The sequence below is a fragment of the Carcharhinus amblyrhynchos genome, chromosome 11 (genome assembly GCF_965287045.1).
Source record: "Carcharhinus amblyrhynchos chromosome 11, sCarAmb.v2.hapA, whole genome shotgun sequence".
Lineage (NCBI taxonomy): Eukaryota > Metazoa > Chordata > Chondrichthyes > Carcharhiniformes > Carcharhinidae > Carcharhinus > Carcharhinus amblyrhynchos.
The window spans coordinates 7280593-7303818 of record NC_137334.1 but is presented as its reverse complement, the minus strand read 5'-3'; the positions used below and the strand labels follow the sequence as shown (position 1 = coordinate 7303818).

The following is a 23226-nucleotide window of genomic DNA, read 5'->3' as shown; positions in this document are numbered from 1 at the left end:
ATTATCTGGACTTTTAAAAAAATCATTCATGGGATGTGGCCATCCAGGACAGATTTATTGCCCATCCCTAATTGCCCTAGAGAATTAAAGTTAAACTTTATTTATTAGTCACAAGTAAGGCTTACATTAACACTGCAACAAAGTTACTGTGAAATTCCCCCAGTCACCACACTCCAGCACCTATTCGGGTCAATGCACCTAACCAGCACATCTTTCAGACTGTGTGAGGAAACCGGAGTACCCAGAAGAAACCCACACAGACACGGGGAGAACGTGCAAACTCCACACAGACAGTGACCCAAGCCAGGAATCAAACCCCGGTCCCTGATGTTGTGAGGCAGCAGTGCTAACCACTGTACCACCATGCCGCCCACATTAAGCCACTCATGCGCCAAAGCAGTACTAAGGGAATCATTGGAGGCGACAATTTGGTGGATACATATGTGGGGAATTTGTCTATCCTCAAATGGATGGAAAAGATCCTAGGGCACTATTTCAAATAGACGCAGAGATGTTGTCCCAAGTGTACTGATCAACACTAATCCTCCAAACATCATTAGCGCAGATTATCTGGCCACAATTTCATTCTTGTTCATATGACCCTGCTGTACATCAATTGACTGCCCTGCCCCTACATTACAACAAACCAGATTTCAAAACGACATGGTAGCACAGTGGTTAGCATTGTTGCCTCATAGCGCCAGGAGCCTGGGTTCGATTCCTGGCTTGGGTCACTTGGAGTTTGTACATTCTCCTTGTGTCTGCGTGGGTTTCCTCCAGCTGCTTTGGTTTCCTCGCACAGTCAAAAAATGTGCAGGTTAGGTTGATTGGACATGCTAAATTGCCACTTAGTGTCGGGGGACTAGCAGTGGGGTTACGGGGATAGGGGCTGGGTGGAATTGTGGTGTGTGCAGACTTGATGGGCCTAATGGCCTCCTTCTGCAGTGTGGGGATTCTATGAAAATGACTTCTTTGGTTGTGAAGCCCTTTTGGGATGTTCTGAGGTTGTGAAAGATGCTGCATCAATGCTGCTGTAATGTAGGAAACTCGGCCACCAACTTCTGCACAGCAGGATCCCACAAACAGCAATGAAATAAATGACCAAATGAACAGTGTTAGTGATAATTATTTGAGGGATAAACATTGGCCAGGACATCAGGGATATCTCACCAGCTCTTTTCTCTGAATAGCGACATGGGATCTTTGACATACACCTGAGATGTTTTAACATCTCAACCAACATCGACCAATCCTGTACTGAGAAAGTACGCAAAATCCCATCAGCTCCTTGAGCTAGATTCAGTGGCATTTTTCTTAAACTGCTGCTCAGTGCGTGAAAATATACCCAGCTCTATGCCACATTCATCAATTTGTCAGAGTCTGGAGGCAGAAAGGCAAGTGTTTGGCAGAAAGCGGTAAGGGTAAGTGGGGGATCAGGTGGGGGTCTGAAATTTCACGCTGCAGCACACCGGGAAATCAGTGTAAACTCAGACCTTTGTGAATCCATTAGTGCAGCTCGGGGGCAACCTGATCTGCTGCTCGCCTGTCAGGGATAATGGATAATCAGATTGCTATCAGACGACTGTAATCTAAAGCTAGCAGGTGGGGAAAGAAGAGCAAACTAAAGCACAACAACACTGCTGGTCCAGCCATCGGGAATTCAGAGGTGCAGACATGCAGCACTGCGGCAAATCTATGCGGAGACAGCAACAACTTGCATTTGTATAGCCCCTTAATGTGGTAAAACATCCCAACATACTTCACAGAGGCATTATCAAGTAAGTGTGACCCTGATACCTGTAAGGAAATATTTAAGTCAGGTGACTAAAAGCTTCGTCCAAGGTAGATTTGATGGTATGTCTTAAAGGAAGCAAAGCAGAGAGGTTTTGAGAGGGAGTTCTAGAGTTTAAAGATAAGTCCCATCACCTCATATCTGAATAATTCTATGGAAATCCCATCACAAAGGCAGCTGACACTTTTCATTTATTGACACAACTTTCCCTGCCAAATTCATGCAACCTCCACTCCAAATCTTTTCTCCTTTAGGTTATTTATAGAGTCACCATGTTGATTAGTCAGGAATGAGCAGAGTCAAGTTTACTGCAATGCAACACACTAACAGCAGACATTTCTGGATGAATTGTGTCACTGCATTTGATGTTTGGACAGCAGGTCTGAGGTACTGGTGCCCCTGTTATGCTGCCCTTTGTCCCTATGTTTACATTAAATCCCAGAGCACCTTCTCACAGCACAGTTCCCTGAGGACACACCTCTGAAAACATTCAAATTCAGGGCTGGAAGGGTTAATTACGAGTCTTGGTTACAAAGACTAGGCTTGTATTCTGTTGCATTTAGAAGATTGAGGTATTTAAGACGATTAAAGGATTTGATAGGGTCAACATAAAAAAGCCATTTCCTTCAGTGCACAAGTTCAGGTCAAGAGGGCATAATCTTAAAATTACAGCTAGGCCATTCAGAGGTGACATTAGGAAGAACTTCTTTACAGAAAGGATGGTGGAAATCTGCAACTATTTTGCAAAAACGCTGTGGATGCTGGTGATCAAATGAAAATTTTACAGCTGTGATTTATGTTAGGTTATTTTATACTAAGGAATATGAAACCAAGTATTTCAATCTAATTTATGAGTGAAATGGGCTGGAGGGGCTGAATGACCTCCTCCTGTTCCTACAAACTAAATTATTGCTTTTGTTGTGACCCAGAAGAGAAGAGAGATCCTGTCTTTGGGAAGGGAGGATGATCTTCTGGATAATCTAGTGGATAATAAGCTCTGCCATTGGCCCTAACTAACTGGATGACAGTGGCTATAAGGGTCCAACATTTGGGTAGCCTGGAACATCCTGTTTCATTCTCAGCACCAAACCTCAGGAACCCCAAACTTACTGCTGGCCTTGGAAGGGGTGCCAGGAAAGTTCACCAGAAAAACAGGCGAGTTCCAAAGGTTACACTTTCAAGAATAAGATGCACAAAATTGGCTTGTGTTCCATGAGTTTAGAAGGCTGAAGAGGGACCTGACTGACGTGTTTTAGATGTTAATAGAGTAAATATAACTGTTTCCTGTGGTGGGGGAATCCAGAACAAAGGAACATAACCTTAAAATTAGAATTTGGCCTTTTGGAGATGTAATTAGGAAACATTTTATCACATATATCTTCCTGGAAATCTGGAACACCAAAATCTGTGGATGGTGGGTCAACTAAAATCTTCAAGATCAAGAATTAAAATAAAACAGAAAAGACTTGCATTTATAAAGCATCTTTCACAGCCTCTAGATGTACCAATGTGTTTTACAGCCAATGAAGTACTTTTTGTTGTGAAAGCGCTTTTGTAATGTTGGAAATAAGCCAGCTAATTTGCATATAGCAAGCTCCCTTAGACAGCCATGAAAGAATGACCAGGTAATCATTTTTCGCTGATATTAAGAGAGGGACAATTATTGGCCAGGACACTTAGCCAGCTCTTCTTTAAGTATGCATATCGACATAGACGCCAAGTGGAAAGGATCGCCAAGAAGATCACACATATTGACACAGACATCAAGCTTCTTCGAGTGCCATGGAATTATTTACATTCATTTGAGCGCGCAAATGGGGCAGCGCCAACAATGCAGCACTCCGTCAGTATTGGAGTATCAATTTCCATTTTTGTGATTTAGTCTCTGGACTGGGGCTTGACCCTACAGCCTGCTGACTCAGAGATGAGTGGTGCTACCAAATGATGTGAGTATGCCGGCGTTGGACTGGCGTAAACACAGTAAAAAGTCTGACAACACCAGGTTTTAGTCCAACCTATTTATTTGATAATATACTCACTAGCTTTCGGGGTTACCCCCTTCATCAGGTGAATGGACCTGACGAAGGGGGTAACCCCGAAAGCTAGTGAGTATATTATCAAATAAATAGGTTGGACTAAAACCTGGTGTTGTCAGACTTTTTACTGTGCTACCAAATGAGCCATGGCAATAAGGTAATAATCTCACTGAATGACGGAACAGAAAGGCTTCTCCCTCTTCTTATATATCAATCTCAAATCCAAGATCTCTATCATCTAGGCCAAGGGCAGCATGTGCATGGGAACACCATCACCTCCAGGTTTCCCTCCAAGTCACACACCATTCAGATCAGGACACATCACCAATCATCCATCATCACTGGCTCAAAGTCCTGAAATCCTGATGTGAGAGCATTGTGGAGTATCTTCACCGTACAGACAACAGTGTTTGAATATGGAGGCTCCACCAGCACATTCTCAAGAGTAATTAAGTACGGGAAATAAATGCCAGTCTTCCCAGTGACATCCATATCCTCAGAATATTAATAAAATTAAATCCAGATGAGAGTGGGCAGGTGCCTGATGAAAAGTGTGTGTAGTTAGTTAGCTGTGTAGAGGGACTATTTGGGCTGTAAAGCCATCCCGGGCTGATCAGCTGCAGAGATCAAGTGTCTGAGGTCACACAGCCATGTTTGAGAGAGATGTGGGGAGGCGGAAAACAAGATAGGGAGTAAAACCATCACTACATCAAATGATCGTTGCCTAACTGGACATAACAGGCTTTATGGAATACATGCTCCAATGGACCTTCTATCTTCACTTTTCTCTGTCAGTAAGCTGTATGCTGTGGTAAATCACTGTCCTCACAGTGAATAGAGTCACAGGTGAATATTTACCGCACTACAGTACCATTCTACACCAAGCCAGCACATATATAGTTGATGCAGGCATGGTAACAAGCTCTGTCAGCTCTGCAGAATGAACCACAATTAAACTGGTTCAAAATTGTATATGTAAAAAAAAATCAATCATAATGACAGCTGTTAGTATTTCTTGTACCGATCTCTTTGATAAGGAAGCATCAACACATTGAGATTGTTGGTGACACTGTGCACTAGAATGGGACTGATAGGCAAATAATGTCATTGTATGTTAATGACCTTGACCCGAATGTACAGGGCAGAATTTCAAAATTTGCAAACACCACAAAACCTGGAAATGCTGTGAATAGTGAGCAGTACAGTGATAAACTTCAAGAGCACATAAACAGATTGGTGGAAAAGGTGGACAACTGGTAGATTAAATTGAATGCAGAGAGGTGTGAAGTGATTAATTTCAGTAGAAAGAACAATATAAATTAAAGAATACAATTCTAAAGTGTGGGCAGGAACAGAGGGACCTGGGGGTATATGACCGCAAATCAGTGAAAGTGGCAGCACACATTGAAAAAACAGTACACAGGATCCTGGGCTTCATAGATACAGAGAATACAAACTCAAGGAGGTTATGATAAATGTATATGAAACACTAACTCAGTCTCAATTGGAGTACTGTATCTAGTTTTGAGCACCATACTTTGGAAAGATGTGGAGGATGTAAGTTTGCTAAAAAGATTCAGAAGAATGATTCCAGGGAGAAGAGACTTCATTTATAGGATAGGTTGGAGAAGCTGGTTCTATTACACTTGGAGAGGAGCAAATTTAAAAAAGATTTGAAAGACATTTCCATTGGTGAAAGGATACAAAAGAATTCCTACAGGGCAGGAGATAGTCTATTGAGTCTGCACCAAATCTCTGACAGAGCATCTTATCCAAGCTCATCCCCATGCATTTACCATGGCTAATCCACCTAACCTACACATCTTTGGAAAGTTGGAGGAAACCAGATAAAGCCACAGACACAGGGAGAATGTGAAAACTCCACCCAAGGCTGGAACTGAACCTCAATCCTTGGCGCTGTAGGGAAACAGTGCTAACCACTGTACCACCAACACCAATTAGAAGTGATTAGCAAAACAGGGAACAGTAACAAGCTACCTGATGAAGAAGCAGCGCTCTGAAAGCTCGTGATTCCAAATAAATCTGTTGGACTTTAACCTGATGATGTGAGACCTCTTACTGTACCCACCCCAATTCAATGCCAGCATCATCACCTCATTCTATTAAAGGCACTGTAAAGGTATTTGGAAACTGGGTCTTTAATAAAAGTGCTGACTACTACAAATTCTTACTGGGGCCAGCACAAAGGAAAACTCTGAAACAGGCTGAGATTAATTTGGTGAATACCTTAATATAACTCAATCTGGATAATTAATACTACAGATAAACAGCAAGGATTAGTGGCAGATATTTGTGGTTTGTAGGTGGTTGGGCATTGAGCAATATGGGAGAGGAGCACATGCAAATGGAGTTGAGGTATGGGTCAATCATCAGCAGCAGCATGTGGAACAGACTTGAAGGGTTTAATTACCATATTTGGTTTCTAAATTCCTCATTTTCTTTCCCTTGCTAATGGCACTGACAAGTATGGTTCCACAGGTACTGGGGACTTTCAATATCACATTCCAACAGCTGATGTTTCCCAAGTGGCCAGATGATAGGACATCAAACTGCCAAGTGCATCATAAGCCAGTGAGATCTTCATAAACCAGCATTCATGTATGAGCACAATGCAACAAGTCACTGGTTAGTAATTGACAGCAGCAAACCTAGCTGATTTTGCCCTTCCTTAACCCAGGGGCACTGAGGCTAAGGTCAGGGAATCAAGTCTAGATCTGTTCGTCTGTTCTGGTAACCTGTGGAGGTTTCTATGATTATGAGGAGCAGATTTGGTAGGGTAGACAGAGAAAATGTTTCCATCTGTGTGTGGGGCCACCAAAAACTAGATGTTGTAAATACAAGTTAGTCACTAACAATTAATAAATGCAGGAAAAACTAGTTAGAATGTGAAACTCACTACCACAAGTACTTGAGGCAAATACCACTGATGTATTTAAAGATAAGGTAGATAAACATGCGAGGAAGAATATAACGCTATGCTGACAGTGTTAGCTAGATAGTGGTGGGAGGAAGCTCACGTGGAGCGTAAACACTGGTATAGACACGTTGGGATAAATGGCCTGTTTCCGAGCTGAACACTCACCATGGTATGTAAGAGTCTACCTGAGACACTGCTCTGTCATACCAATTTACTATACTCCTTATACACATATGACTGTTTGGCCAAATTCTCCTCCAATTCGATTTTTGGGTTTGCTAACGACACCACCGTAGTGGGTCAGATCTCAAACAATGACGGGACAGAATACAGACAGGAATGAGATCGAGAACCTGGTAAACTGGTGCGGCAACAATAATCTCTCCCTCAATGTCAACAAAACGAAGGAGATTGTCATCGACTTCAGGAAGCATAAAGAAGGATGTGCCCCTGTCTACATCAACGGGGACAAAGTAGAAAGGGTCGAGAGCTTTCAGGTGTCCAGATCACCAACAACCTGGTGAGGCCGCAGCTGGAGTACTGTGTGCAGTTTTGGTCGCCGCACTTGCGCAAGGATATTTTGACCTTGGAGGGAGTGCAGAGGAGGTTCACTAGGCTGATACCGATGAGGGGGTTGGACTATGAAGGGAGACTAAATAGACTGGGTCTGTACTCGGAGTTTAGAAGGATGGGGGGGATCTTATAGAGACGTATAAGATAATGAAAGGGATGGATAGGGTAGAGGTAGAGAGATTCTTCCCGCTCAGAAATGACAGCAGGACTAGAGGGCACAGCCTCGATAAGGGGGGGGGGGGGTGCAGTTTAGAATGGAGTTGAGGAGGAACTTCTTCGCTCAAAGGGTGGTGAATCTCTGGAATTCTCTGCCCGTTGAAGTGGTGGAGGCTACCTCGCTAAATATATTTAAGACACGGGTAGATAGGTTTTTGACAGACAAGGGAATTAAGGGGAGAAAGCAGGAAAGTGGAACTGAGCCACTTCAGATCAGCCATGATCTTATTGAATGGCGGGGCAGGCTCAAAGAGCCAGATGGCCTATTCCTGCTCCTACTCCTACTTCTTATGTTCTTAACCTGTCCTGGTTCCCCCAAGCCGACACTATGGTTAAGAAAGCCCACCAACTAGTTTCTCAGAAGACTCAGGAAATTTGGCATGTCAGCTACGAATCTCACCAACTTTTACAGATGCACCATAGAAAACATTCTTTATGGTTGTATCACAGTTTGGTATGGCTCCTGCTCTGCCCAAGACCACAAGGAACTACAAAAGGTTGTGAATGTAGCCCAATCCATCATGCAAACCAGCCTCCCATCCATTGACTGTCTACACTTCCCACTGCCTCGGCAAAGCAGCCAGCATAATTAAGGACCCCACGCACCCCAGACATTCTCTCTTCCACCTTCTCCCTTCAGGAAAAAGGTACAAAAGTCTGAGGTCATGTACCAACCAACTCAAGAACAGCTTCTTTCCTGCTGCTGTCAGACTTTTGAATGGACTTGCTTGCATTAAGTTGATTTTTTCTACATCCTAGCTATGAATGTAACATTACATTCTGCACTCTCATTTCCTTCTCTATGAATGGTATGTTTTGTCTGTATAGCACACAAGGTACAATACTTTTTACTGTTAATACATGTGACAATAATAAATCAAATCAAAAATTTGGGAGAGCCACGTGACTTACTGAAACCCTCCTATAAAAGTAAGGAAGTCTGGAATTTAAAATGCACATTGAAAGACTCCTGGACGTCACATTTGCTTTTCAGCAAATGAAGGGCTTTTGAGGTGGAGTCAGTGTTGAAACAAAGCAGCCGAATTGGACACACCAAGCAATTTGATCATGACTAGATAATCTATTCTTGTGATGTCAATTGAGGGATAAATATTGTTAAGGGCTAACTCCACTGCTACTCTTTGAAATACTGCCATGGGATCCTTTTGCAATTATCTGAGCGAGCAGAATTTTATTCTAAAGTGGAAATTGAACCAAAACCACCTGACTCAGCAGAATACATAAGAACATAAGAAATAGGAGCAGGACCAGGCCATCTAGCCCTTCGAGCCTGCCCCGCCATTCAATAAGATCATGGCTGATCTGTCGTGGCTCAGTTCCACATTCCCGCCCTCTCCCCATAACCCTTAATCCCCTCTCTTATCAAAAACCCATCAACCCGCGTCTTAAAAATATTTAGCGAGGCAGCCTCCACCACTTCAACGGGCAGAGAATTCCAGAGATTCACCACCCTTTGAGTGAAGAAGTTCCTCCTCAACTCCGTTCTAAACCGCCCCCCCTTTATCTTGAGGCTGTGCCCCCTAGTCCTACTGTCTTTTTTGAGCGGGAAGAGTCTCTCCACCTCTATGCTATCCATCCCATTCATCATCTTATACGTTTCAATGAGATCTCCCCTCATTCTTCTAAACTCTAACGAGTACAAGCCTAGTTTATTCAGCCTCTCCTCATAGCTCAACCCCCTCAACTCTGGTATCAGCCTAGTAAACCTCCTCTGCACTCCCTCCAAGGCCAAAATATCTTTGCACAGGTGCAGCGCCCAAAACTGCACACAGTACTCCAGCTGCGGCCTCACCAATGCCCCATACAGCTGCAGCAAGACCTCCCTACTTTTATATTCAATCCCCCTCGCTATGAAGGCCAGCATCCCATTCACCTTCCTGACCATCTGCTGCACCTGCAAGCTGGGTTTTTGCGACTCATGCACAAGGACCCCGAGGTCCCTCTGCACCGTCGCCTGCTGCAGTTTTTCGCCACGTAAGTAATAGTCCTTCCTACCACTATTCCTACCAAAGTGGACCACCTCACACTTGCCAACATTAAATTCCATTTGCCATTTCCTGGCCCATTCGCCCAGCCTATCTAGATCCTTCTGCAGACTCTCCACACCCTCCGCACAATTTGCCGTTCCCCCAATCTTGGTATCATCAGCAAATTTCGACACCCTACACTTGGTTCCCTCCTCCAGATCATCTATATAAATGGTAAAAAGCTGAGGCCCCAAATGTTATCCATTACACCATATTTCACTGTAACAACTCCTTAATACCCAATTCAAGTAAAAAATTGACCTGTAATGATTTGGTTTGTCTTCCCAATCCCACACTAATGGGTGGCACAGAGGTTAGCACTGCTGCCTCACAGTGCTGCCAGGGACCAGGGTTTGATTCCTGGCTTGGGTCACTGTCTCTGCAGAGTCTGCATGGGTTTCCTCCCACAGTCTGAAAGACATGCTGTTTAGGTGCACTGGCCAAGTTAAATTCTCCCTCAGTGTATCCAAACAGGCACCAGTGTGTGGCAACTATGGGATTTTCACAATAACTTCACTGCAGTGTTAAGGTAAGCCTACTTGTGACACTAATTAATAAACTTTAACTTTGGAGTCACCCAAGGAATTATCCTTGGCCCACTTCTATTTCTCATTTACAAGCTGCCCATCAGTGACATGATCCAAAAACACATCAAGTTCCATACATACAGTGACAATACCCTGCTCCAACTGAATACCAATTCTCTCAAACCCCCAGTTGCCTCTGATTGTTAACTTGTCATACAGCCTGAGATGTGCTGAAATTGCTTCTAATTAAACGCTGTGAAGATCAAAGGTGTTGTCTATGATTTCTGTCACAAATTCCATTGTCTTGTCACCAACTTCCAACCGTTCCTGGCCATTATCTGAGGCTGAAGTAGACAATTTGCAACTTTGGCATCCTATCTGACCCAAGATGACACCATACCTGCTCTATCACCAAGAATGCCTATTTCCAACTCCTAATATCATCACCACCAATCTGTTCTCACCTTATTTGCAGTTGAAAGCCTCATTTATGCTTTCGCTACCTCAAGACTATTTTGAAGGTTCCCTGGATGGCCTCTCACCCTAAATAAACAAGCTCATTCAAAACTGTTGTCTGTATCACAAGTCTCATTCACCCATTATCCCTCTGCTTATTGACCTCTAGAGTCCTTGAACGCTTTCAAGGCACAGATCAAATTATTTAATCAGTAGGGGAATGAAAAGTTGCTGAGGTAAGACAGGAAAATGGAGTTAGTGCTAGATCAGCCACAATCTTATTGAAAGGCAGAGCAGGTTCAAAGGACTGATTGGCCTACTCCTGTTCCTATTTCTTATGGCCACATCTCTGATTTTATTTACTCCACCACTGGGTAGCTATGCCTTTCAGTTGCCAAGTCCCTAAGTTCTGGAATTTCCTTCCTAAACCTCCTCATTTCCCTCTCCACAAAATCCACCTTTGACCGACTATGCCCAATATCTCCTTAGGTGGCTCGTTGTCAGATTGAATTTGAATACACTCCTACGAAACGAGCTGCAACATTTTAGAAAGAGGGGGAAGAATGTTTTTATGCAATGCCCTTCAAGGCCAGTTTTGAAGTGTAGGAAAATTTTCAGAGACGATATAAATGAATGTGAGTTGTTGTTAGTCTGGCACAACACTTCTTACTGTGTTTACCCCAGTCCAACGCTGGCATCTCCACCTCATGAAAATCTGAAATCCAGTCATTAGGATAGAGCAGAAAGGTGTTTAATTAACGAGTTGAAAGATCGGTCTGCATTCCGCTGTGAAGCTATTGCTCAGACACACAGGCGGGAATTGACCTCAAACACCTGACCCGGTCCCCTCAGGTTCGGCATCAGCGCGCTCCGTGCGGCGTGACGTAAACGCGCCGACGCGCCAGACCGCGCACGCTCCAGTCGCCAATCAGCGCCCAGCGGAGAGCAGCTGCCTGAGCTCTGCCCCGCCCCCGCAGCGTCGCCAGCCGTTTCCCCCTCGCCCCCCCCACCGCCCTCCTCCCAGCCACACCCCCCCCCTCCCCCACAGCCCTTCTCCCAGCCACACCCCCCCTCGCCTCTCCCCCACCGCCCTTCTCCCAGCTACGCCCCCCTCGCCCCTCCCCCACCGCCCTTCCCCCAGCCACGCCCCCCCTCGCCCCTCCCCCACCGCCCTTCTCCCAGCCACACCCCCCTCACCCCTCCCCCACCGCCCTTTTCCCAGCCACACCCCCCTCGCCCCTCCCCCACCGCCCTTCTCCCAGCCACACCCCCCTCACCCCTCCCCCACAACATCACGAGCCCTTCCTCACCCCCCCCTGCCTCTTCATACCCCCTCCCCGTCTTTCCACCATCTCCCCATCCTTCCCCCAACACCTGCCACCTCAGTTCCCTCCTCCCTACCCCCCACCACTCCAGGCCCAGCAACATAACTGGGATTTGGGTTCCCTACTCCCAGCTGCAGCCTTACCAAACACTTGAGCAAATCAGTTTAGCTGATACCCTACTGTCAGAGGTAGGTGCTTCATTCACATGGGATCTTAAACCAATGCAAAACATCCCACAGCATTATTTCAAAGAAAAGGGGGTGTTCTGGCCTGGCGCCCTGCCCAGTATTTCTCCCTCCACCAACATCACTAAAGTAAATGATCTGCTCATTCGCCACAATGCTGCTTTTTCTGGGAGCATATGTTGACTGTTTTGTTTCCTACATTAGGCAGCACTGTAAAAGTACTTCATTGGTTTTAAACCATTTGAAGGTGCTGAAGTTGTGAAAGCTGGAGTAAAAGTGCAATTTCTGTATTAATGAGTACAAGAAGCAAAGCTCACACCAAAGGACAGCATCTGCTGCTGTTATCACAGAGAGACGTCCTTTTTACTGCCCCCCAGCCTTGCTCATTTTTTCTGTCCCCATATAATTCAGAGCAGTAGCAGCTGGTGAGAGGTTACCAGTGCATTAAGAATGACAGTTGGTTGAGTGACTTCAGCTTGCTTTGGTACCTCCTCGCTTCATTTCCTCCTCACCCTCCAACTCAAGCTTCTAGAGAACAAAACTAAAATTAATTCATAGAACGACAATAGCACAGGAGGTGGCCATTTAGCCCATTGTGCCTGGGCTGGTCGTTTTAAAAAAGCTGTCCATTAGTCCCACTCCTATTCTTTTTGCATAGCCCTACAAATGTGTTTATTCAAGTATTTATCCAATTATTCTTTGATAATTACTATTGAATCTGCTTCCATTACCCTTTTAGACTGCATTCCAGATCATCATAACTTGCTGCAGAAAAATATTTCTCGTCATCTCAGCTTTCAGTCTTTTGCCAATTATCTTAGATCTGTGACCTCTGGTTACTAACCTTCCTGCCAGTGAAACCTTTTCTCTCTATCTACTCTTACAGGAACGTGTTTAATCTCTGCTCCTACTTTCAATCTCTTCTTTCCATGTCCACATTGTGCTGTTTCATGAAGGTGGTGAAAGGATGAAATTACAAGAGATGTCTTTAAATGTTAAACTAAACCAAAACCAACCAGGTCCAAGTGTCTTTGAGTGCTCAGTATCAATTATTCAGAGCCAGGCTATCATTTGTTTTCTCCCATCAGCCCCTGCTACCCCATCTGCAGCACCCCAAAGGAATTAACACGTGTTAGTAATGCTTCATGTGGTCATATCTCATGTACATGTCCAGAAAGATCATTCACCTCTTGAGGTTTGCGAAATGTTTCAGGGGGGTTCACTGAAAAAATCTTGTAATGGCAGAAGCAGAAACGTTTGCGTGTGAAAATTAAGGGAAAATCACAGCCATTGGTTTTATGCCCATCAAATGACTGGTGGCCTGGGGTCTTTGGGGGGCTCATTGGCCAAGTAATCATGACATTCAGGACGGTCAATGTCTAAAGGAGTCAATCAGCTGTGTAGACCATGCCAATTGACATCCTACTTGGCTAGTAGTTGCTGTTGTTCTGACCACAGCAATCGTTAGCTCAGTAGATCACATCTTGTGACTGTACTTGAAGTTGGAGAGTCACTAAGGCTGTGCATTGTCTTCAGCTCACACTCTGGAGTCATGTGCTGCCTGTGCCTGCAAGAATGGAGCTTTTAGATAAGTACCTGTAGTTTAATTTAGTTGCCTGGTGGACCGCACTCCCCCAAACCCCTGCACCTGCAAAGACTGCCTCCCCCCCCTGCAGGATTTAGAGATGAGGGCAGGAGAAGAGTGACCCTGGGCAGACACCATGTGTGTGGCCTAGGGTCCTTCCCCTCCAGATCTTGTCTGAGTTTTTATTTATCAGTGTCACAAGTAGAGTCTTGAAGTCGTTTGTTAGTCCACTCCCTCAATGATGGGTCTGTGGTCCAAATCCCTTGCCTCTTCTCTGGAATCTCTTCTCTGGAATCTCTTCTCGCCAAAGGACTGAGGGATAACTTTTGCCCTTTGGAATCAAAAATGTCTTTATCACATCTCTACAGACACGTGCCCACACATCCAGTATTTAGTGGTGACTAAGTCTGGAAATGGTTGGACCATTCCCCCGTCAATCACACCCAGCATTTCTATAAATTACTCAGTTTGATTTTGTGCATCTAATTTGTATTAGATAGCTATTCTTCACTTATTTTGTTTGATAAATAAGTAATTATGAATAGTGTGCAATAAAGTGTTATTAGAAAACAAGTTTTATATTTCCAGCCAAAAACAAAAAGTGCTGAGAACTCTCAGCAGATCTGATAGTATCTATGGAGAGAGAATAGAGCCAATGTTTTGAGTCTGGATTATCTCAGATTTTCCAGCATTATGTGTATTTGTTTCCAATTCCAGTATCTGCAGTAAATTGCTTCTATTTTATATTTCCAAGATCACTGCTTTTATAATTTATGCTGAGGTACGGGAGAAAATTCCTGGAAAGTATTTACTTTTAGGAACGAGCTCTTGGAATGTGACATTTTCCTGGGATGTTAAAGTTTGGAAATCATTGGACCAGGCTGATCTTGCAGTAAACTAGACTTCCCAAAAACACACTCATAATTCCCCTCCCCAGCCCAGGACACTGAGCACATTTGTTGTCTTTCTATCTTATGTATTTCTGGTACATTGATGACTACATTGGTGCCACTTCTTGCTATCATCCTGAACTGGTGAATTTCATCAAACTTTGCTCTGCCTTCCCCAACATCACTAGGTCCATTCCCAACTCTTCCCTTCCTTTTCTAAACTCTCCATTTCTGTAACTGATGAACAATCAGTTTATTGGCAAGCTCAGTGACTCTCATAGTTCCTTTGTCACTGTATAACATTGGGGCACAGCAACAGTGGACTCAGATCAGTCACTTTATAACATTTGGATCCTGCATTTGGTAATAGAGGTGTTACTGGATAAATCCTTGTACAATACAGGTGATTCAGAACAGTTACTTCATAATTCTTGCGTACAATTTTGCTGGGTACAGGCTTGTTACAGTAAAACAGGTACAGTGGCAGATAGAGGTCCAATACTCTGGGGTACAGTACTGGTGAGTACAGGTCTATTAGTGTACAACACTGGGGTACAAATCTGTTACTGTACTACACTAAGCTACATTACTGGTGAGCACAGATTTGTTACTGCACAACACGGGTATAATACTGGTGGGTACAGGTCTGTCACTGTGTAACATGGGTATTTTACTGGTGAGTACAGGTCTGTCCTTGTATAACACTGGGGTATCATGCTGGTGGATAGAAGTCTGTCACCATATAAACACTGGAGTACAGTGTTGATGAGTGTAAGTTTGTCACTGTATAAGACTGGGGTACAGTGCTGGTGGGTATATATCTGTCATTGTGTTACACTGGGGTATAATACTGGTGGATGCTGTCACTATAAAACAGAAAATAGAAGCAGGAGTATTTGGCCCTTAGAGTCTGCTCCGCCATTCATTAGGATCATGGTGGATCGTGGCTGATCATTCATCTCAGCACCCTGTTCCTGCTTTCCCCCTATATCTTTTGATCCTTTAGTCTCAAGAGCTATATCTAACCCCTTCTTTAAAACATACTGTGGTTTGACCTTAACTGCATTCTGTGGTAGAGAATTCCACAGGCTCACTACTCTCCTTGTGAAGAAAGGTTTCCTCATCTCAGTCCCAAATGGTCTACCCCTTAAGTTCAGACTGGTTCTAGATTCCCCCAACCGAGAACATTCTTCCAGCAGCTTAAAAACAAACTTTAAAAAACTTAAACATTAGAGCAACAACATTTTTCCTCAAATAAGGAGACCAAAACTGCACACAACATTCCAGGTGTGACCTCCCCATGGCCTAATATAACTGCAGCAAGACATAAGAACATAAGAACATAAGAAATAGGAGCAGGAGTAGGCCATCTAGCCCTTCGAGCCTGCCCCGCCATTCAATAAGATCATGGCTGATCTGTTGTGGCTCAGTTCCACTTTCCCGCCCTCTCCCCATAACCCTTAATCCCCTCTCTTATCAAGAACCCATCAACCCGCTTCTTAAAAATATTTAGCGAGGCAGCCTCCACCACTTCAACGGGCAGAGAATTCCAGAGATTCACCACCCTTTGAGTGAAGAAGTTCCTCCTCAACTCCGTTCTAAACCGCCTCCCCTTTATCTTGAGGCTGTGCCCCCTAGTCCTACTGTCTTTTTTGAGCGGGAAGAGTCTCTCCACCTCTATCCTATCCATCCCATTCATCATCTTATACGTCTCAATGAGATCTCCCCTCATTCTTCTAAACTCTAACGAGTACAAGCCTAGTTTATTCAGCCTCTCCTCATAGCTCAATCCCCTCAACTCCGGTATCAGCCTAGTAAACCTCCTCTGCACTCCCTCCAGGGCCAAAATATCCTTGCGCAGGTGCGGCGCCCAAAACTGCACACAGTACTCCAGCTGCGGCCTCACCAATGCCCTATACAGCTGCAGCAAGACCTCCCTACTTTTATATTCAATCCCCCTCGCTATGAAGGCCAGCATCCCATTCGCCTTCCTGACCACCTGCTGCACCTGCAAGCTGGGTTTTTGCGACTCATGCACAAGGACCCCGAGGTCCCTCTGCACCGTCGCCTTCTCCTATACTCAAAACCTCTCACTATGAAAGCCAACATACTATTTGCCTGCTGCATCTGCATGCTTACTTTCAGCAACCAGTGTACAAAAACATCCAGGTATCATTGCACATTCCCCACTCTCAATCTATAGTCATTCAGTTAATAATCTGCTTTCCTGGTTTTGCTAACAACGTGGATAACCTCACATTTGTCTTCATCATAGTGCATCTGTCATGCATTTGCCCATTCACTCAACTTGTCCAAATGGTACTGAAGCGTTTCTGCATCTTCTCATAGCTCACCCTTCCACCCCACTTTGTGTTTAACACAGGTACAGTACTGATGGATAAAGGTCTGTCACTATAAAACGTTGGGGTACAGTACTGATGAATACAGGTCTGTCTTTGTATAACACAGGTACAGTGCTGGTCGATATAATTCTGTCACTATATAATATTGGGGGGTACAGTACTGGTGGGTATAGATCTGTCCCTTTGTAACACAGGTAGGTGCTTGCATTGTTCATAGTCCCATTTCCTTTCTCCTCACTGAGTTGACTGCTCAGTTGCTCACACAGGACTGGCGCTAAGTGTCACCACATCCCAATTTGACCTGCAGTTTCTCCTCTGAAAATTTAAATATTGTATAAAATTGGCTCATCTTTTGAAATTGCACTCAAATTTCTGTGACACACCTCAGAAGAAAAATCAGGACAGGAACTGGTATGTCTGCAGCTTCTTATCTAGCCCATGAGTTTATGTAATAGCAGTTGGACTTTGTGTCTTAATAAGTGCACACACCCATATATTTCAGAAGAATCATTGTATTTCACATGGTACAGTGCTGTCCCCAATAAAGAACACAGTGACTCACTCAAATTCAACAATCTCAGATGATAATATCTAGCCCCATTTTGTCTCCTTTTAATCTATAATATGCTGGTTTTAGTTCTTCCCTCTTGTTTTTTCTTTTCAGTTTTCAGATTGTAGCTATTCATGATTCTGTCATTAATTTTCCTCTGTACTATCTCTTGTTTCTCTTACTTGTGCCATGACCATCACCGTTATCCCCTTTAACATTTCATCTCTCCTGTCTTCCAACATCTCACAGGCCTTCTCTTTTATTCTTTGTCCCATCTTTCCCCCCTTTCACTTGCTTAAAAATTATTATACCACTTAACTTTTCCCACTCCTGATGAAAGTTTCCAACCGAAATGTTAATTCTATTTTTCTCTCCATAGATGCTGCCAAACCTGCTGAGAATTTCCAACATGTTTTGTTTGTTTGCTTCAGGAGATTTGCTGATGTGTTGGAATGCTTGTGCACATCCATCACAATTTATTACAGTACCTTCAGAAAATATAAAATGAAACCTCAACATTTTATCCTGAGTCCTTTTGAGCTGGTATCTGGGATTCATCAGAAACACACTGATTGATCTTTGGATTTATATAGTTAGCTGTGACTATCTGAAATCCCACAGGCAGGGCCCAAGCAGTAGGCTTAAAGGGACACACCAGGCTGCAATAGCAGGTAGCCTGTGCGCAGCACCCGGGGATCATTGCCAGCTCTGGTGATGTGTCCTACCATTGGAACCTGGTGCTGTTGTACAAGTAACATCTTGGGCAATGTGCTAGCCATGGCACAGTGTTGTTTTCTCACCTCTAAGCTGGAAAGTTGAGTTCAAGCGTCAAGACTCAATACAAAGATCCCACAGTAAAACTTAAAGAAGAGCAGGAGAGCTCTCTATAGTGACCTACGTAGAACATAGAACATTACAGTGCAGTACAGGCCCTTTGGCCCTCGTTGTTGCACTGACCTACGAAACCAATCTAAGACCCATCTAACCTACACTATTCCAATGTCATCCATATGTTTATCCAGATATCTATCCCTCCATTAACATCACAAAAAGCACATTATTTGGTCATTATCTCATTTCAAAGGGACATTGCTTTTTCTAAATAAGCTGCTGCATTTCTATACATTGCAGTGTCTTTTCAGAAAGCACCTCATTAGCTATAAAGCACCTGGGGCCACACAGACTTTGAAGGGTGCTGTAGAAATGCTTATTTACTTGTCAACACTGAGTAAATGCTGTGATCCAATGAATGATTCGTCAGTAAGCACAGTATACATCTTCATCAAGTTTAAAAAGTTGACATCACAGAATTATTCCCTTACTTCAAGGTGCAACTCAAGAATTTGGTTCCCAGACCTTTTCCCCTATGATATTCTCCTAGGGAGGAGGGGACCACTTCCCCAGGCAGCAAAGAACCTTCTCCATACCTTGGCAAAATGGCCATTTCTTAGATTTGTCAATTGTGAGACCTTAATTCTGTCCAGGCGAGGGGGTCAAACCTTGGGGGTTTATGAACCTTATCACTAAATAATATCTTGAGTGCTGTAGGGCAACCTCCTGACTATCCATTGTTGGAATTGCAATCTTGGCTTCTTGGAGAAAGAGAGTTAGTATAGACATTTTGCAAAGTGTTTCTGTAATCCATTGAAGGCCCTGTCTCTGGCTGGAAATGCTGTCCAATTGTTCACTTTGTTAACCCTTAGCATCTTGGATACTTATTTGAGAGTAGAGCTCCTGGAGAGCTGGTGGCCTAGTGCTGCTTCATACCAAGCTCCTGGGTTCCATTCTGCTTTTGCAGTGGGTTATGTGGGCTGAGCAAGATCTGCAATAAGGGGTGGTGTCTTAGCTCAACATTCCTGGGATCATGAGCAAAAAATTGTCCAGCTTTCCCACAATTATCCAGGGACTTGCACCAGAATGTGGGCATGTGAGAATGTGAAATGAGGACTTGACTGGGTTTGAATCTGATATTCTTCATAGCTGGACTATCTAACGAACATTATCCAATCTCACACACTAGGAATGAGCACTTGGGGAAGGTATCGGCAGAAACTCAACCCCAGGAGGAGGAGAGAGGAGATTACCAGTGCCCACAGAATGTTCTCCCAGTACAGAGGAAGTGAGCTGTGCCCAAGGAATATCCTTCCTGAAGGAGAGGAGGGATGACACTAGTACACATGGAACTCAAACTTAAGAGGTGAGATCAGAATATTAACAATTGTGAGCTTTAAGGCTGCTTTTTGTTATTCAAGACATCCAGAGTCAGTAAGCTAAGGACAAATGATGAACACATTTGGTTCGATTTGACACCTTGACTTAGGAGACATGTGATATAGACACACACACTTTATAAATAACTGAGGGCCATTTGATAGGTTTCAGCGTTCTGGGAACTTTTTAAACTTCACTTTCACAGTTGAAGATGCCATTCATAAGCACTATAATGCACAGCTCCTGTTCAATATGAAACGTTTCCCACTCACTGGACATCAACAAGATAAATTAGAAAGAAAAGGACTGGCGGGGGTGTGGGTGTTTTTCAACAAGGATCCCTCCCAATGTTAGAAAGAGTAAGAGAGGATCTGATCCTGGCCCAACTGGGATGTAGCACCTTGTAATTAAATTGCGCTAAACAAAACCTTTGAGATTGATACGGAAACAGTCCATGAATTCTGCAGAGTTGATGGACGTTTTGTGAGAAGGGGAAGGCACTTTGATCAGGCAGGAGGAAGCGCTGTATTTAATGAGAGTTCAGGAGCCACCGCAGAAGTAACCTCGACGTGGGACACTCTTCCGCAGGTGCACCAGTGCCAAGTATCAGAGGGCAACCTTACCTTTAAATAGGTAGATCCAGGAACAACCACAGAAAGACAGCTCCTCCTCCATCCCTCTCCATCTGCAGTATGTATCCACAGTTTGCTCACATCTCCTGAAGGATCTTCCCCTTACCCCATTCTGTGCTGAACACAACACCAACCCCACCATCACAATCCAACACCAGTCGGACCCACATTTAAATCCTTGCTGCTACATCTCACTAACACAATCCTGGCCTCAGGCCTCATAACAGTCTGACAACCATTACATAAATCTAACTCTCAGTAACAATGGCTGGGACACTGCTTTAATCTACTTCAAACACATAAAGACATTTGTTAACAGGCAAAAGAAAATAATAAAGGGAAGTGTGGGATGGTTGTTAGAGGCAGACGGATGAGGAGAGGTAGGGAGAGGGAGACGGCAATGAAAAACAAGAGGAGACTCATCCATGGAAGAGGTTTGTGTCAGTGATTGAAGCTGCCGCTGCTGGACAGTCTCTGAAGCAGTCTTTCAGCACCATTTTGTTAGTCAGCTCCTTGTGGTCCAAATGCTCTCTGCACTCACTGATAGCAGCATAATAACATTCTGTCCTTCACACACAGGCAATCTCAGAACCCAGCAAAATAAGACAACACAGCCAGCCCAGGGTGCAGAGGAAGAATCAAATAAAACCATCACTTACTTTGAAAAGAACTCATCCTGCTTGCTTTTTTAAAAAATTCCCAGTTCCCAAGCACGAGGAAAGATGGTAGGAAGGGAGCTTTGCAGATTAAAACACAAAAAAAAATCCTCCCACACGATCTTGCAGCCCACTGCAAACAGCCCAGAAGGTTGCTGACGTCACTGATTCATGAATGGATGTAAATTGGCCTGTTTTAGAATTCAGCACAGATCTGTGAGTTGCAAGAGGAGGGGGTGGGGGGTGGTCGGTGCTGGAAGCCAATGGGGATGTGTGTAGCTGCAGCCTGGCTCTCTCAGATTGAAAGCATTGGCCAGGTTTACTGATTAAGCTGAGCAGCACGTCGTGCCGTGGGCTGCATCAGGATCTTGAATTCTGCCTTGCAGCCTTGCGTCAGGAGCAGACTGACCTCCTTAGGCAGTGGGGCCACTGCTGCCTCACAGGCTGGGTGCTGCCGTGACGCACAACACTATATGCGACGGATGATGCTGGGCTGTGCTGGGGCAAATACCTCCCTGTCAAAACGGGATTGCTTTGTCAACTGCTGGTCAGAAGCAAGGATGAGCCTGGCAAGCTTAAAAATGAGAGCTAGCAAGCTTCATTGAACATGACATATTTACACACTCCTAATGCTGGAAGGATAGTCTCATGACCTCTTAGTTTTCCTCTTTACCGTTAGTCAAAAGCTAGGAGGCCTACCTTATAAAAGACTCCCATCGCCAATCTCGGTGATGAGACAGTCAGACCCTCGGCACTCAGCTTCCTGCCTCCCCTACCGACCCAGTGCTGCGTCTTGTACAGCTTTCCTCAACAGTGCACTAGTAATACAGAAACATCTTTAGATGGGGATTGACCATCGCAACACCCAGTTAGCCAATCAGACTAACAAAGATGCATCGACAACGGTGGGTCAAACCACCATTATTCACCTCTAGACAAGCAGTAACCCCAGGACTGCACTGGAGCATCATTGTGGATTTCATTGTCCAAATTCTGCAATGGGAGTTGGCCTTCACCCCTGTGCTTTATGACTTACATTTGTTTATCGATGCAGCATCACAAGGTTTCAGGGTTTTTGTTTGAATGCTTTAGTACTTGTGTTCCATAGCATTACATAAGGTGTCATACGGGACTATTTTATTACAGACTATATTATCACATGGGGTTCATACTGTTACAGGATGCATATGAACAAACAAGATAGGAGCAGAAGAGGTTCGGTAGAAGAGTCATTTAGATCCAAAACTTTAACTATGTTCTCCCTCCACTGTGCTGCTGAGTTTATCCAGCATTTTTTATTTTTATTTTTGATTCCCAGCACCGACAGTATTTTGCTTTTATTTGCCATCTGGCCCCTTGGGTGAACCTGTTCTGTCATTCAATATGATCATAGCTGACCTGTTCTCAAATTCCACATTCCCATCTACCCCCAATAACCTTTCACTTCTTTGCCCAACAAGAATCTATCCACCTCTGCCTTAAAAATATTCAGTGACCCCGCTTCCACTGCCTTCAGAAGCAGAGACTCCCAAAGTCACATGACCCTCTGAGAGAAAACATTTCTCCTAATCTCTGTCCTGTAAGGGCAAACCCTAATTTTAAAACAGTAACCCCATGTTCTGGATCTGCCCACGATTCACAGTTCCCAAGATTTTCAGAGTTCCTCAAATCACTGCTGTCATCATATTCTGAGATCCACACTCAATGCCTTGCGCCTTCACTTGCACATTCTTAACTTCCCTCTTCAGCAGCACTGACTCACGCCATCTCAAAACTGTTCTGGTTCCCGATTTCCTTTCATCCTTTGCCTAATCCTCCACCTGAACATTAGCTTTCATTTTTTCCCCTCAGGTTTTAAGAACGGTAAACTTCATCAAGTGTTTGATATCAATATCTCACTGAAGCCTTCTTCATCTTGACTTTCTTCCTTTGATCCCCATTGCTTCCTCCAATCTCACTGCTTGTCATGTTTTCAACTATCCCCTTTGCCCTTCCCCTTTCTGATTCCAAACAATCTGCATTTCCTTTGCCACACTTCAGTGAATTTCAAAGGTATGATGTTGAACTCTTCTTCTATCATCTCCATTTCCTTGTCCACCTCTCAGCACAGCACACTCCTTTATCCACCTCCAGTATTCTCCCTCCATCTTGACCCCACCTCTATCTTCTTACCTTTTGTTTTAATTGGGAACTGTTTCTGTGACACAACCATCTTTATTTCCCTGCTCCCTTTACTCACACTC

General features: G+C 44.2%; 1 protein-coding gene across 3 annotated transcripts in view; it reads right to left on the bottom strand.

Annotated features, from left to right (window-relative positions):
• map3k13 (mitogen-activated protein kinase kinase kinase 13) overlaps positions 1 to 23226 on the bottom strand; it is a 125634-nt gene that overhangs the window by 83243 nt on the left and 19165 nt on the right. The window contains exon 1 of one of the 3 annotated variants that reach the window (XM_080198527.1): positions 20987 to 21342. The exons of the other annotated variants lie outside the window; for them this stretch is intronic. The gene's annotated coding sequence lies outside the window, so the exon portion shown is untranslated. Of the gene's footprint in view, positions 1 to 20986; positions 21343 to 23226 lie in introns of those variants that run through there. 3 annotated transcript variants of the gene reach the window in all.